This window comes from Lactuca saligna, chromosome 5, assembly GCF_052625555.1.
Source record: "Lactuca saligna cultivar CGN05327 chromosome 5, ASM5262555v1, whole genome shotgun sequence".
Classification (NCBI taxonomy): Eukaryota; Viridiplantae; Streptophyta; class Magnoliopsida; order Asterales; family Asteraceae; genus Lactuca; species Lactuca saligna.
In genome coordinates, this window is record NC_136421.1 from 211,214,038 (window position 1) to 211,227,129 (window position 13,092).

The window sequence follows — 13,092 nt, forward strand, 5'->3', positions numbered from 1 at the left end:
ATATATATATATATATATATATATATATATATATATATATATATAACCTTATAAAGCATTTTTAGTCAAATGTTGAATTTTAAATCGTTGAATTTTAAGTCGTACAAATCCTTATGCAATATGTACAATAAATTTATACATCCAATCTTAGTTGGTCAACATACATATAGTTTTTAACCATATCTGATTTATTATCCCCTCCAACAACCTCCCCACTATTTCGCCCTTTCTTTGGCCCTTATAATCATATACCTTGGCCATTTATATAATTTATACAATACATATGCTCTTCTCCATTCACCATCTATGCATTTACCTCCGCCACCACTCTCCTCTTTCTCTATAACCGAGGACCAACACCTCATCACACCATCGTCTCCACCACCTCACACCTAATACCACCGTCGCCATCAACTCCGTATCACAACACCACTGTCGCACCACTATTACACCGCCATCACCAGACACTCAAGCATCAACATTATCCTCCTTCTCCCCTTAATTGGAGATTACCGCAAGCCTATAACCATACCTTACTCCATCTTCAGCTACCTGGACACCCTCCTTGACGATCGGTGCAATGAGAAACCCTAGCCACCATAATCTTCAAACTCATTCATCAGAGACCATCGCAAACTCATTCGATTATTCTAGGTAAGTATCAGCTCCAGGTTGTGGTTAGGTTTTTTTTTTTTTTTGCCTTTTTAGATCTCTATTTATATTTTATCTTTTTCATTCTCTATCTAATTTCGATTTTCCATGGACGAAGAAGTCTGGGAAAATATGATAAATACCATTACCACCAACATCACCAAAATCTGAAAGAGCCTCAAGCCTTCAACCCTAAATCGGCATCCCCAACTTCTATTCGAACAAGAGGTTTTGGCTCCCCAGAAACACATCTATTTTTGTGCCTTCTGATATGGATTATCTTTTGTAATGAAATTGAGCAAAAAGTACATTCAATCTCTATAAAATGCAGCTAAATCGGACCGGTAAACATCTTTATTTAGTCCCCTTTTCATCTTTTTTTGCATATGTATTTTCTTTGAATCTAGCATGTAGCATCCCTATTGTTTCCTTTTTTAACTAATTTATTTGGGTTTACATTTATCAGGTCTTTGGAACAATAAAGACGTTATCTTTAAGAAGAGCAAGTTTTTTTCTTCAATGTTGTATTTCGGTCACTGAATCTTCTCAATTTCAAGAACCTAACTTTATATTTATGACTTTGAAGGTTTCTTTGCCTAAAACCCTCAAAAAATCGTTCAATGTAAGGAATGTAGCTCAAGCCTTTAATATGCATGATTCCAGTAATGGTGGTATTTTTCTCACATGCTATTTACTTTATTTCTACATCAGATCACTATTTTTAATATTTATGTACCAACAAGTGTGACTGTCTTTATCAGACTTGAAACATTGTCCTGGTTGAAGATTACAATCAATTAAATTAGAACAAGTCAGTTATTAGTTTTAAATCAAACCATTAGATGGACGTGTTTTATAGAAAATCATAATTTAGTTTTATTTTTCTACATAAATAATGTGATGTGTGCTTTAACAGGTGTCAAGATGACTAGATGAAACTCCTTAACAAAGTCTTGGAGGTGCACTTAGTAGAAAAGAACTGGCAAGGCATGATTTATTATCATTTAGTGTATTATTCCTTGAGACGATAACTTCAGTGTGATTTTTAAATATGTATAGGGTCATCAAAGAAGTTGCAGAAGCTTGAAATTATAAATTATAATCATTCTTGGGTGTTTTCTATTTCTATATATATATATATATATATATATATATATATATATATATATATATATATATAGTAAGGGCATTTTGGTCTTTTAATGACTAAATATATCATTTTTACTATTATATGCAGGTGGTATAACCGTATAACCATATGAATTCTGCTATGAATAAGGAGGCTTGGTATATGGATCTAACCAGCCATATTAGGGTCCAGGTCTGAATCTGTTATATCTAATTATAACATTTTACTTTGGGAAAATCTATTCAGTTATAGCATTCTACTTTGACAACTTTATCCAATATGAATTTTTTTTGCATGTTAGAGTAATATCTTAAAACCACTGATAGCAACAAGGTTTGAAATTTCTTAAAACCACTGATAGCAACAAGGTTTAAAATTCTCTATTTAGCTAGAAATTTCATAAATAAGGTTTGTCGGTTTTTTTGGTTTCAAATAACTAAAAAGGATTCTTGTGTTTTATATTTTTGGTTTAAAGTGCTCTGTATGTCTTAAAATAACTAAAAAAAGGTTTCTTTTCTATTATATTTTGATTATATCTCTTTTCCTATACATCGGCTTGGATTTTAATTAAATGGTTAATCACTTGGCATTTTAATGAAGCGTGTGGGCGGAGAAAACATAGAAAGGAAAAAAAAAAAAAAGCTAACAGTTTTAAGGTAATCCATTTTTCTCACTATCTTACATTGCGTGATACCAAATTAGTAAATACTAAACTAGATATCATTGAATAAAAAAGATACAAGTTATAAAATATATGCATTAATGTTTACAAAATTTGGGAAATATATCATTGTTAGGATATTTAACTTTTGTGAATTGATTTTCTTTATATTTTGATGATGATAAGTTTTTTTAAAGTATTTCAGCTTAAATTGCTATCATGGGTACCAATATGTTTTGGTCTTTCTCTTCATTTTTAAGAATATGATCAACATAAACATTTCAGTGCATCTTCATAACATTGTCTATGATGGTTGTTTAACAAGAAGTACTTTGAAAGACCATGGGTATGGGTGAAATCAAACACAACACACATAGAAATGTCTTCACAAGATAAAATGAATTGGACTTCTTTTTAGCATCTATCTCCAATTAAAGGATGCATTTTTCGTATTATTTTAAAGTTCAATACAAAGACAGAGCACGGGTCTTTCTCCAGTTGGTACACAAGCCTCGTCGATTTAAGCTGAAATGCAAGCCTTTGTCTACTCAGGCTTAAAAGAGGGGGCAGGCGACATTGGTAGAATTAGAAAAAAAAAAAACTTAAGTGAATGTGATTTACATTGGTTATTTATTGTAGGGGAAGTCGATGGACTTAAAAAAATGCAAGTGAGGGTGATGATGTACTTTGGTTATTTGTTGTTTAGATGTGGCATCCGAACATGAAAACCTAGAGTTAGGTTGTTGTAAATTGTGGACAATAAGTGCCAGAATTAAACTTGCAAACATATTATTAGTTTTTATTACAAGAGTTTTTCAATAGTTTGTATAGTAATGGACAGGAAACTATAAATAGTTTTGCTTGATGTAAAAAACGAAACTAAAAGGCAAAAACAAACTTAAGTTCTTTTTTAATAAATAAATTATGTATGAAAATAACTAGAGTATAATTCTTATATAATTTAATTTACATGTATCATAATAATAAAAATATTAAATTACAAAAATATCCCTATAGTTTATTAAATATAGTTTATTAAAAACTACATATTAAGTCTAAACTTCTAAAAACTAGACAACATGCCATGTTTATGGAGAAAGGGTTGAAAACCAAGTGTTTTTTTTTGTGAAAATTTCACTACTTTTAATTAAAAAAAATGATGTGTTTGTTATTTTATTTATAGAATATGACATGTGTATGAAAAAAAACAATTCAACACGACCACCTATATAACAATCAAAGCTTGACATTTATTGGTAATTAATAGTTGCAGATAGATTGTGAGTTATTTGGAACAGATGCGTTATGAGGTATGTAGAAGATGGGAGCGATACTACCCCACTAAATGGGAGCGATACTACCCTTGGATACTTTTATCGCCTTTAGAAACTAATTTATGAAAAAACTATTCGCACCCGTCGCTTGGCGCGGGTAAACGACTAGTATATATATATATATATATATATATATATATATATATATATATATATATATATATATATATATATTCACACTATCTTTGTATATACCTCTTCCGGGTATATATCATCGTAGCGTACAACTAGACATAGTATCTATAGTTATACTATCCTAAAGCATCTAGCTTATTATAAAATGATTTGACATTTATGAGATAAATATTTTCATAAAACCTTTTGATAAGCATGTATCCCCCCTGAAAACATTTAAAACAATAAAATAGGGGTCGTGAACTCACTCTAGTAGCATATCAAGTAGCATCGGAACCTCTAAAACCGGAGTCTCTTGCCATTGAGAGGGTATCAAAGTATTGAGAGAGAGTGTTTGAAGATTGATTTGAGATGAAAAACTAGGATGCAATCACCTTTATTTATAGTGATGGTGTGCGCCGGGGCACTCTCCTGCGTGACACGTACTCACTTCGTGGCCCATCCAAATCTTGCCAGGTATCACTCTTCTGGTGGTCCACGTCTCCAAATCTCCGAAGAATCTGGGGGCCAGACGTGCGCAACGTGCATGATGCGCACATTGACGCGCACCCTTAATTCCTTTTTAAAAATTCATATTTTCTTCATATGAACTTTGTTTCTTACTTTCAAAGTTCTTATCTCATGCTATAGTACAAATTTTCATTTTGTAGTGTTAGCCGAAAGTCAACCAATATCTTTTTGCCATTTTGACGTTAATAGGGTTATTAAGGTGGTTGGTTTCTATTTGTCATAAAATCATAACTCTTCCAATCCGAGTTGAATTTTCTCGACGTTTATATTTTTGGAATGCATTTGAGATATCAAGGATGCAATCATGGACTAATTATTTCCTGTGAGAATTATGTCATTAACATAAACAATTATAATAAGGTGTTACCCTTTTTGAGAACAAAAAAAGGAAGTGTTCGTACTGTTGGATTACGTGTCTAAACCCATAACTATAATTCGTAAGTACTTGATTTGATAGTAGCATGGTCCTTTCGGGTTGCCTTCACCCTAGCAACTTGACATGATGATTTCGGAGAGAGAAGTTGAGTTTATTATTTGGAATAATAAATTGATTTATTAATGTATTATGAAAATAATATATTAATTAGAAATCATGTTATTTAATTAGTATTTAATCAGAAATTAATTTAGAATTAATTTTGGTATTAAATGATCCGATTAAAAGAACATGGGTTGTTTTGAAAATCATTGATAATTCTGAAATTGGGTTGATGGACTCCTTAATTAGGAGTGGAAGAAAATCTATAGTGAGGCCCTATAGATTTTGACAAAGGCTTCTTAATGGGAGGTCCATGGGTTGCTTGAGCCTTAAGTAGGAAATTAGGGTTTCCTCCAAAAACCCTAGCAGTCCTCAACTATATAAGGAACCTATAGACTTAGGATTTTCGGCCAATGCTTGCATCCAGAGAGCCCTAGCCAAAAATTATAAGAGCTTCCTCATCTTTCCTTCTCATCTTCTTGCTAGTGGTGTTTGTGAGCCATTAGAGGTGCAACATGTGACATCCCCATTTTTACGTCCAGAAAAGACTGATTTTGTTTATTCTTTATAAAAGTCAGAGTATCTCTTTTAATAAAAATGTTGCGGAATTTGTTCTCAGAAAAACATGATAATCGCGTTATCAAAGCATTTCTAAATAAATGTATTTTTATTCACTTTTAAAACATTTGGGATGTCATCGTCAATACAGAAACATAAGCATAAACATAACTTACATTTATTTACACTAGTGATCTACATCTTTTTTAAATCTCTCAGTGTAATGTGACTTCATATCAGCACCTGTGATATAAATAAACTGAGTGGGTCAGGTTGGGAAACCTGGTGAGTACATAGGGTTTTCAACCTATAATAATATAATTATTATATTTAAACATCAAACAATCAACCCAATTACCCATTCGCATTATCTTCTTAAGGATTTACCCTAAGGATCAGCTAACCCTTGTTCATTCATTCCTAAGGATCATCCTAAGGAAACAACATGAAGTCCATTGTTACCAATAACACATTGGTCAAGCGCAGCTGCTAATATTATCACTTAGGCGCAGCTGCCAGAATTGGGACATTTGCTATGAGGCGCTTCTACCGGTATTGACCTTTAAACGCTATTGTCATGGTCATAAGGCTCCCTATTAGGCGCAGCTGCCGATACTGTCCTTAGAGCACAGCTTCTAGGACGTTTACCGTAGATCTAAAACATCTACGGGTTGTGGCGTAGCTGCCAATGATCATCTATAGGGTACTAGGTCCACTGTTGTCAATGTATACCTATAGGGCACGAGGTCCGTACTACTAATGTTCCTATATTTAAGCTTTTATTCCTTATCATTCATCTACCCATGTTTTACCCAACATATTTTGTATATATAAAATACTTATACAGTTTAAAGTATTGAAAACATGTATAAAACATTCATCCAACATGGATAGCAAGTATTCAGATAATATGCACACATAGCATGCAATTTATATAAAATACTTCATATCTATGTGTAATCTGAAAGTAACTATGCACTCACATGGGAAGGTGGTGACTCAGCACTTGAACAACACTTCGTTACTCTCAACATAATTTTCCTCGGACAAAACCTAGTATCATTACAACTAGAGTTTAGTCTAATATTTGTCGAGACTACTTAATAGTCTAGATATTATTACTATTATATAAGCATTAAAAATACTTATATAACCCATAATAATAGCCCAAGTACTTATTATAAGGTCCTAATAACATTACAATATTGAAACATAAGCTATACTAAAGGTAGGTTAGGAGTAGCTCACTTACAGTGAGTTTTCTCAAAAACCGGGCTTCACTGGAGCAGCGTTCCCTAGCCGAAAGGCTCTTTTCTCGTGACTCCGGGAGCCTCGGGGCTTCCTTCGGGTGCTAGGGGGTTTACCTAGGCTTTTACAAGGGTTTGGGCCTTTAGAGAGAGAGAGAGAGAGAGTGCAAAGAGAGAAAGAAGGTTTGAGAGGTGTGAAGAAATGGCAAGACCCAACACCTCTATTTATAGGGTGAATTCCTGACGGACTTGCCGAGTAGGAGGACCTACTCGCCGAGTTGGGGCATGTGGCAGCCTTCTGGTGGTGCCACGTGTCCAATTCTGGTGGTGCCACGTCACCCCCTATCACGTATCAACCTTCAAACTTAGAAAAATCATAACTCTCGCATACGAGCTCCGTTTTTGATGTTCTTTTTTTCAACGCGTAGGTAAAATCAGGATCTACAACTTTCATTTAGACTACGTCGGCTAATTCTCGACCGATCTCAAATTTAACAGTAGGAAGCGTTTAGACTGTTAAATGATCGCGGAGAACTCGTAACTCCTTCATACGGACTCCGTTTTTGTATATATTTTTACCGTTGAGCTCCTATTAATGAGATATTCAACTCTCATTTGGTTGCGTAAGCCAAAAACCGCTCCAACTAAAATTCGAGTTTCGGGTCGTGCACTGCTAAGCCGAATCTTAGAAAAATCATAACTTCCTCATACGAAGTCAGATTTGGGCGTTCTTTTTTCGCATGTTCTCAGTTTAACATATACTACAACTTTCATTTAGATTTCTAAGTCTAAAAGTTTCTCCATCGTAAATTTACTATTTATGCTTCCCGGTGTCGTGCCGGTTTTGCCGTAAAACTTCGACGTGCCATAACTTCTTCATTATAACTCGGATTTCGGCGTTCTTTATATGTACAGAAACCTTGAGACATATTCTAAAACTTTATTAAGATTATTTACTCTAAATAATCTTTTGTATAAAAGTCTCTTTCGACCCCTATTCTCCCTAAATTGACTAGCCCGGATCTACAGGCGTTACACAACATTTGAGGCACTAAGCTTTCAAGAGTAAAGTAGTTATTACTACATAACAAGAAAGGTAAACTCAAAACCCTTTTTGCTATATGTTTTTTAAAAATTGTATGCTAGATCTAGGGTTTATTGCTTTGGTATTCAATTGCATGTTCAATTAGTGAAAAACTTAGATCCAAAGCAATTAGGGTTACATGAACACATAGGATGTATTTATGCTCATAACCCATCACACACGACTACACACAAACCCAAGATGAGTTACAAAGTCACTGAAACATTGAAACCATGAACGTGGTGCCTGTTTTAATCCATATAATGCTTTCCGAAGACGACATACATGGTTGGGATAACGAGAATCCACATAGTCAGGTGGTTGTTCCATAAAAATTGTTTCTGATAGAAAACCATTTAGAAATGTGTTCTTAACATCAAGTTGATGTAAAACCTAGTTTCTCATGACTACTAAGTTGAAAAGAATGCATATTGTAGATGCTTTAATTACAACACTGAAAGTCGAAGTGAAATCAAAGCCCAAGTACCTGGGTACATCCTTGGGAAACAAGATGGGCTTTGAGGCGGTCAACAGACCCATCTACATGAAACTTTATACGATACACCCATTTTGAGCCAACTACATTAACATTTTGAGGACGTGGAACAAGATCCCATGTGTGGTTATCACATAAGGCACTGATCTTATCATTTATTACAGTAAACCAACCTAGAGATTTAGAAGTAGATTTAAAACCCTTAGGCTCAGATGTATTCAACAAGGTAGTAAGAAGAGTCGAGCCATATATCATTTTAGCAAGTGCGGGGTATTGAGGATTAGGTCGAAAAACACCACATTAAGATCTTGTAACTAAAGCTGTTGAATTTGGATCAGACATGTTTGAAGGTTGAAGTGGTATTGGAATGTCACCGGAGGACGAGACCAAGGAAGTATCCGGTTGTGTAACAGAAAAACCCTCAGATCTTGAAGAAGGGGCAGAGCGAGTAGAGTTTGGACAAAGAGAACACGGACTAGTAGACATGTTAGATACTTTAGTAGAAGTAGATCCTGGTGTTTTGTTTACTATGCATGTGGATGAAGGTTCAGTGAAACTAGAAAAATCCAAGTGTCGCTTGGGTTGGGATGAGCCATCGTAAGGAAAATATAAATCATCAAATTGTGTGTGTCGTGTAGTATAAATACGACCTATTGTTGGATCAAGGTAGCGAAATCCTTTGTAGTTGACACTGTATCCAATAAAGATACATGGTTTACTTCGTGGTTTAATTTTATGGGCTGTATAGTCACAGAGGCATGGGAAAACTCGACAACCAAATGGTTGAAACATGCATAATCAGGACTTACACCATAAAGTAGTTCAAAAGGGAACTTGTTATCAAGGAGAGGCGTTGGCATGCGGTTGATTATAAAAACTGCAGTATAGAAGGCATCAAACCAATATTTTGCATGCAAGTTAGCTTGAAACTGTTGGATTAGTGTCTAAGTCCATAACTATTTTGGTATGTACTTGACCTGATGGTGCATGTTCCTTTTGGGTTGCCTTCACCAAAGCAACTTGATTGGAGAAATAAATAAAGAGAGAGAGGATATTATGATTTATTAATATGTTATAAGAATAATATATTAAAGGAGAAATCATATTTGTTTAATTAATATTGGTAAATAATTAATTAGGAATTAATTTTGTGATCAAGTGTAATTAATTAAACTAGAGGGGTTGATTTGTAATTATGTGATAGTTACAAAATAAGGTAAGGATTATCTTAAATATATGGTGAACGAATTTGAGGTGATAAGGCCTTAGAATTCGACTATGATAAGGATTCAAGGATTATCTTATGGGTTGCTTTGTGGATAAGCAACTAGATAAGGATAATGACTGAAACCCTATCTCTACACCTATATAAACACCCCTTGGCTCATGAATTCCTGTATCCCTTCCCAAGGAGTCCTAAGGACGAATTCTAACATCTCTCCTCTCTCTTTATATCTTCTCCATTTGCTCTTGGTGTTTGTAAGCCATTAGAGGAGTGACACTTGTGACTCTAAGCATTCCAAAGTCATTACAAGGAGATTTGGGCTTGTTATTGCTACATAACAATCAAGGTATGATCTTAAACCTAATTACATATTAATACGATTACTTGAATGCTAGAATTAGGGTTTATAGTCTTGGATTCAAAGCATGTACAATAGAGAAACCTAGATCCAAGCATTAGGGTTTGTATGAGCACATAGGATGTCTTATGACCAAAACCCATCAGTGGTATCAGAGCCTAGGATGGTTTCAATTGTATTGATGCATTGTATATCTAAAAAAATTCGATTTTTGATGTTTTAGAGGCTGGACTCGCCGAGTCCATAGCTGAACTCGCCGAGTCTAGGGTGACTCGACGAGTCAACTCGTCAGATAATGCTTATCTCGGGATTTCTTGCTGTTTTTGCATTAGGATAGTTACCTTATCATGTTAGATCAATATAAATCCGATTTTATGATATATATGACTATATCCTTGATCTAATTAAAGATAATTATCAATTAATAAAATATTTGTTTCCTTATATGATAATTGATTGATTATTTTGATTAAATTGATAAATTGTTTTGCAAGAAATCATTAAATAAATCAAATATAGATAATTATGTGATTAAATGTTAATTTGGATTATTTGTTATTTGATCCTTGTTGTTATGAAAAGTTTCATATTTTACCATTTAGGTTTTATAGTTTAAATTTGAACCTAAAAGTTTTGTTGTTTTGAAATTTAAATAGTTAAAACCCTAATGTTTTGAAAAAGGTTTCAAAACTTGCCCTCAAGTTTTGGAATTTAAAAGTTGATTAAAAGTTAATTAGGAATGTTAAATTCTAAAACCCTAGAAATGTTTTGAAAAGTTCAAATACACCCTTATGGTTTTATTAATTAATTAAGGAGTATAATTAAAAGAGATTTAATAAATCCATAAAAGTTTAGGTTAACCATTTAATTGAATTAAAAGATTAATTGTTAAAGTTAACCACATAGTATTTTAAAAGTATAAAATACACCCTATACTATATATATAACATTAAAAGTCTAACATTATATATATATGTATGAGTAAAAGTCAGTCTTACCGTTAGTAGGCCTCATTCACGAAGCTGGTCTATAAGGGGTGTTTAAGGAAATTGCCTATAAAATGGCGATTGAATGGGTATCCACTCTTACCCACCGCACTCTTGACTAGTGGAGGGTCGTTAGCCGAACGGGTAGGATAGGATGAAACCTTCCATTATAAGTATAATGAAATACAAAGTAACTAAATGTTTTTCTAATTCCCAATCTTAGTTACTTAGGCAAAAGTGAATTGATGCAATTCCATGAAATTACACTTTGTGCCCTTGCGAAGACGTTAGTGGAGCGTGTGTGGTTTACCGGCAAACTAAATGGTTCTAAGCAAAGGTTGCAAAGGGTGACTAAATGTTTGTCATAGTTCGGTGGAGCGTGTGTGGTTTACCGGCACATCGAATAGGTGACTGTAACATGTGAGGGCACCATGTAGTTTGCATGGTTATTCACACCGGCTTTGTGATACTCGGCATCCTAGTCACAAACTAGAGGGGCATATCGAGATTTAAACATGCCATTGAAAGTTCAATGAATCTCAAAGGATCTAGGAGTTTTCATAGATTTAAAACTTAAATTTCTTTTTCGTTTTTCATGGTGGAAATTAGTGAATCGTCATTCACTTACCTTCAAATATTCTGCAATTAGGGTTACGGCATCCCTCTACCGAGTTGTAGAATATTGTGTTGGGTACTAGCCTTAGTATTTCATTTGGGTGATTTACTAAGGACTCAATCTATCAACTAACTTGAATTTGTTTTCTCCCGTTTTGTAGATGTCAAAGTTTGACAACTATGGTCTTCCCAAATCCCGTGGAACAAGCATTCCACATGAAGATGATATTCCACGATTCGATCGAGGAACAAGAAATCATGCTTCACTTCCTCCTCCTCCTCCAATTATTCTCCCTAATCCACAAGATCAAAGAATTGAAAGGTTCAATATCACTAAAGCCCTATTGGAAATGAAACATGAAGATGGTAAGCCCGTGTGTGCCCACGTTCTAGTAATGAAATCACACATGAATAGGTTGATAATGTTGGGTGTGTCATTCCCGAATGATTTGGCTGTAAATTGGGTTTTGCAGTCACTTCCTGAATCATATAATGAGTTCAAAAGAAAGTATTATATGATGGATCATGACGACAACCTCATTAACCTAACCTACATGCTCATTGCTGCTGAATCAGAAATGATTTGGCGAAGCAATGGAGCATATTTGTTGGGAGAGTCAACCGACCATGCTTCCGAGGACGTTCTAAGAGAAGCGACCTGCGCTTGCTGCCAAGAGAAAGGGCATTGGATAGAAGTCTGCCCCAAGAGCCTGAAAATTCCAAAGATGGGAGAGTCAAAGAGTATGGATGTGCTTCAGGTAAAATCCATTATCTAACTTAATTAAGTTCATATTCGTTGATTCTTAATACATGATGTGATAAGATTGCATTTGAATGTTTTTGTAGGATCGGTGAAAAGAAAGGAAGCTTGATAAGAGAGCAAGATGAATCTAATCACAAGAGATGGATCTCGATCGCATGGACTTGAAGATTGGATTTTGAGCGTAGATAGTTATGATAGAAATTTTCCTTTTACGTAGTTTTCAATAGATTTTGCATTGTAAGGACAAATGATTTTCCGCTGCTTTTATAAATAAAATAAATTTTGTTTGACTCATTTATTTATTTGTTTACTTCCTTGCAATGAAATCGTTATGAAAATTGATGTTTGCATATTTCTACAATGAATGGATATGATTCTTAGTTATGTTATTTATGGAAATGTCGAGAATTTACCAAATAGGGAGAGTTTCTCATCGCCCAAGTTTCAATTGGACAGACACTTGGAATCATGCAACTTGGTTGCACGATGAATGAGAAATTCATATTTTGGAAATTAGACTAATTCATTGACAAAGTGTCAAGTGAAGGACTAAGAGATCAAGTACACAAAGTTGCGTGTTGATCAAAGTCCACCATAAGAGTAACAAAGACATTCGTCATGATTTACTAAAGGTTTAGTAAATATGATTATGCTTATAAGATTAAGTGTAATTCTGAATTGATTGAAAATGTTTAAATCAATAGCAGAACGAATAAGAAGAATCAAGTAGGCAGAAAGATAAAAGTTTCTCCATTCTAAGAAGAAGGGAGAGTAGCTTTTATGCTTTATAATGGGTCTTAATGATTAAGAACCATATCTCAATTGATCCTCTAAGTAAGTCTTAGTACAATTGTATGTTTAA

The 13,092-nt window shown here is 34.1% G+C and overlaps 1 long non-coding RNA gene across 3 annotated transcripts; it reads left to right on the forward strand.

Moving 5' to 3' along the window:
* The first annotated feature begins 292 nt into the window (after positions 1 to 292).
* On the forward strand, positions 293 to 3,245 carry LOC144997511 (uncharacterized). 3 transcript variants are annotated; one of them, XR_013659830.1, is made up of 4 exons: positions 293 to 654; positions 773 to 1,322; positions 1,568 to 1,638; positions 1,889 to 3,245. It is a non-coding gene; the product is annotated as an uncharacterized LOC144997511 (long non-coding RNA). The 3 variants fall into 3 exon arrangements; XR_013659831.1 differs by having other exon boundaries at positions 773 to 995; positions 1,118 to 1,638; XR_013659829.1 differs by having other exon boundaries at positions 773 to 1,638.
* The last annotated feature ends 9,847 nt before the right edge of the window (positions 3,246 to 13,092 follow it).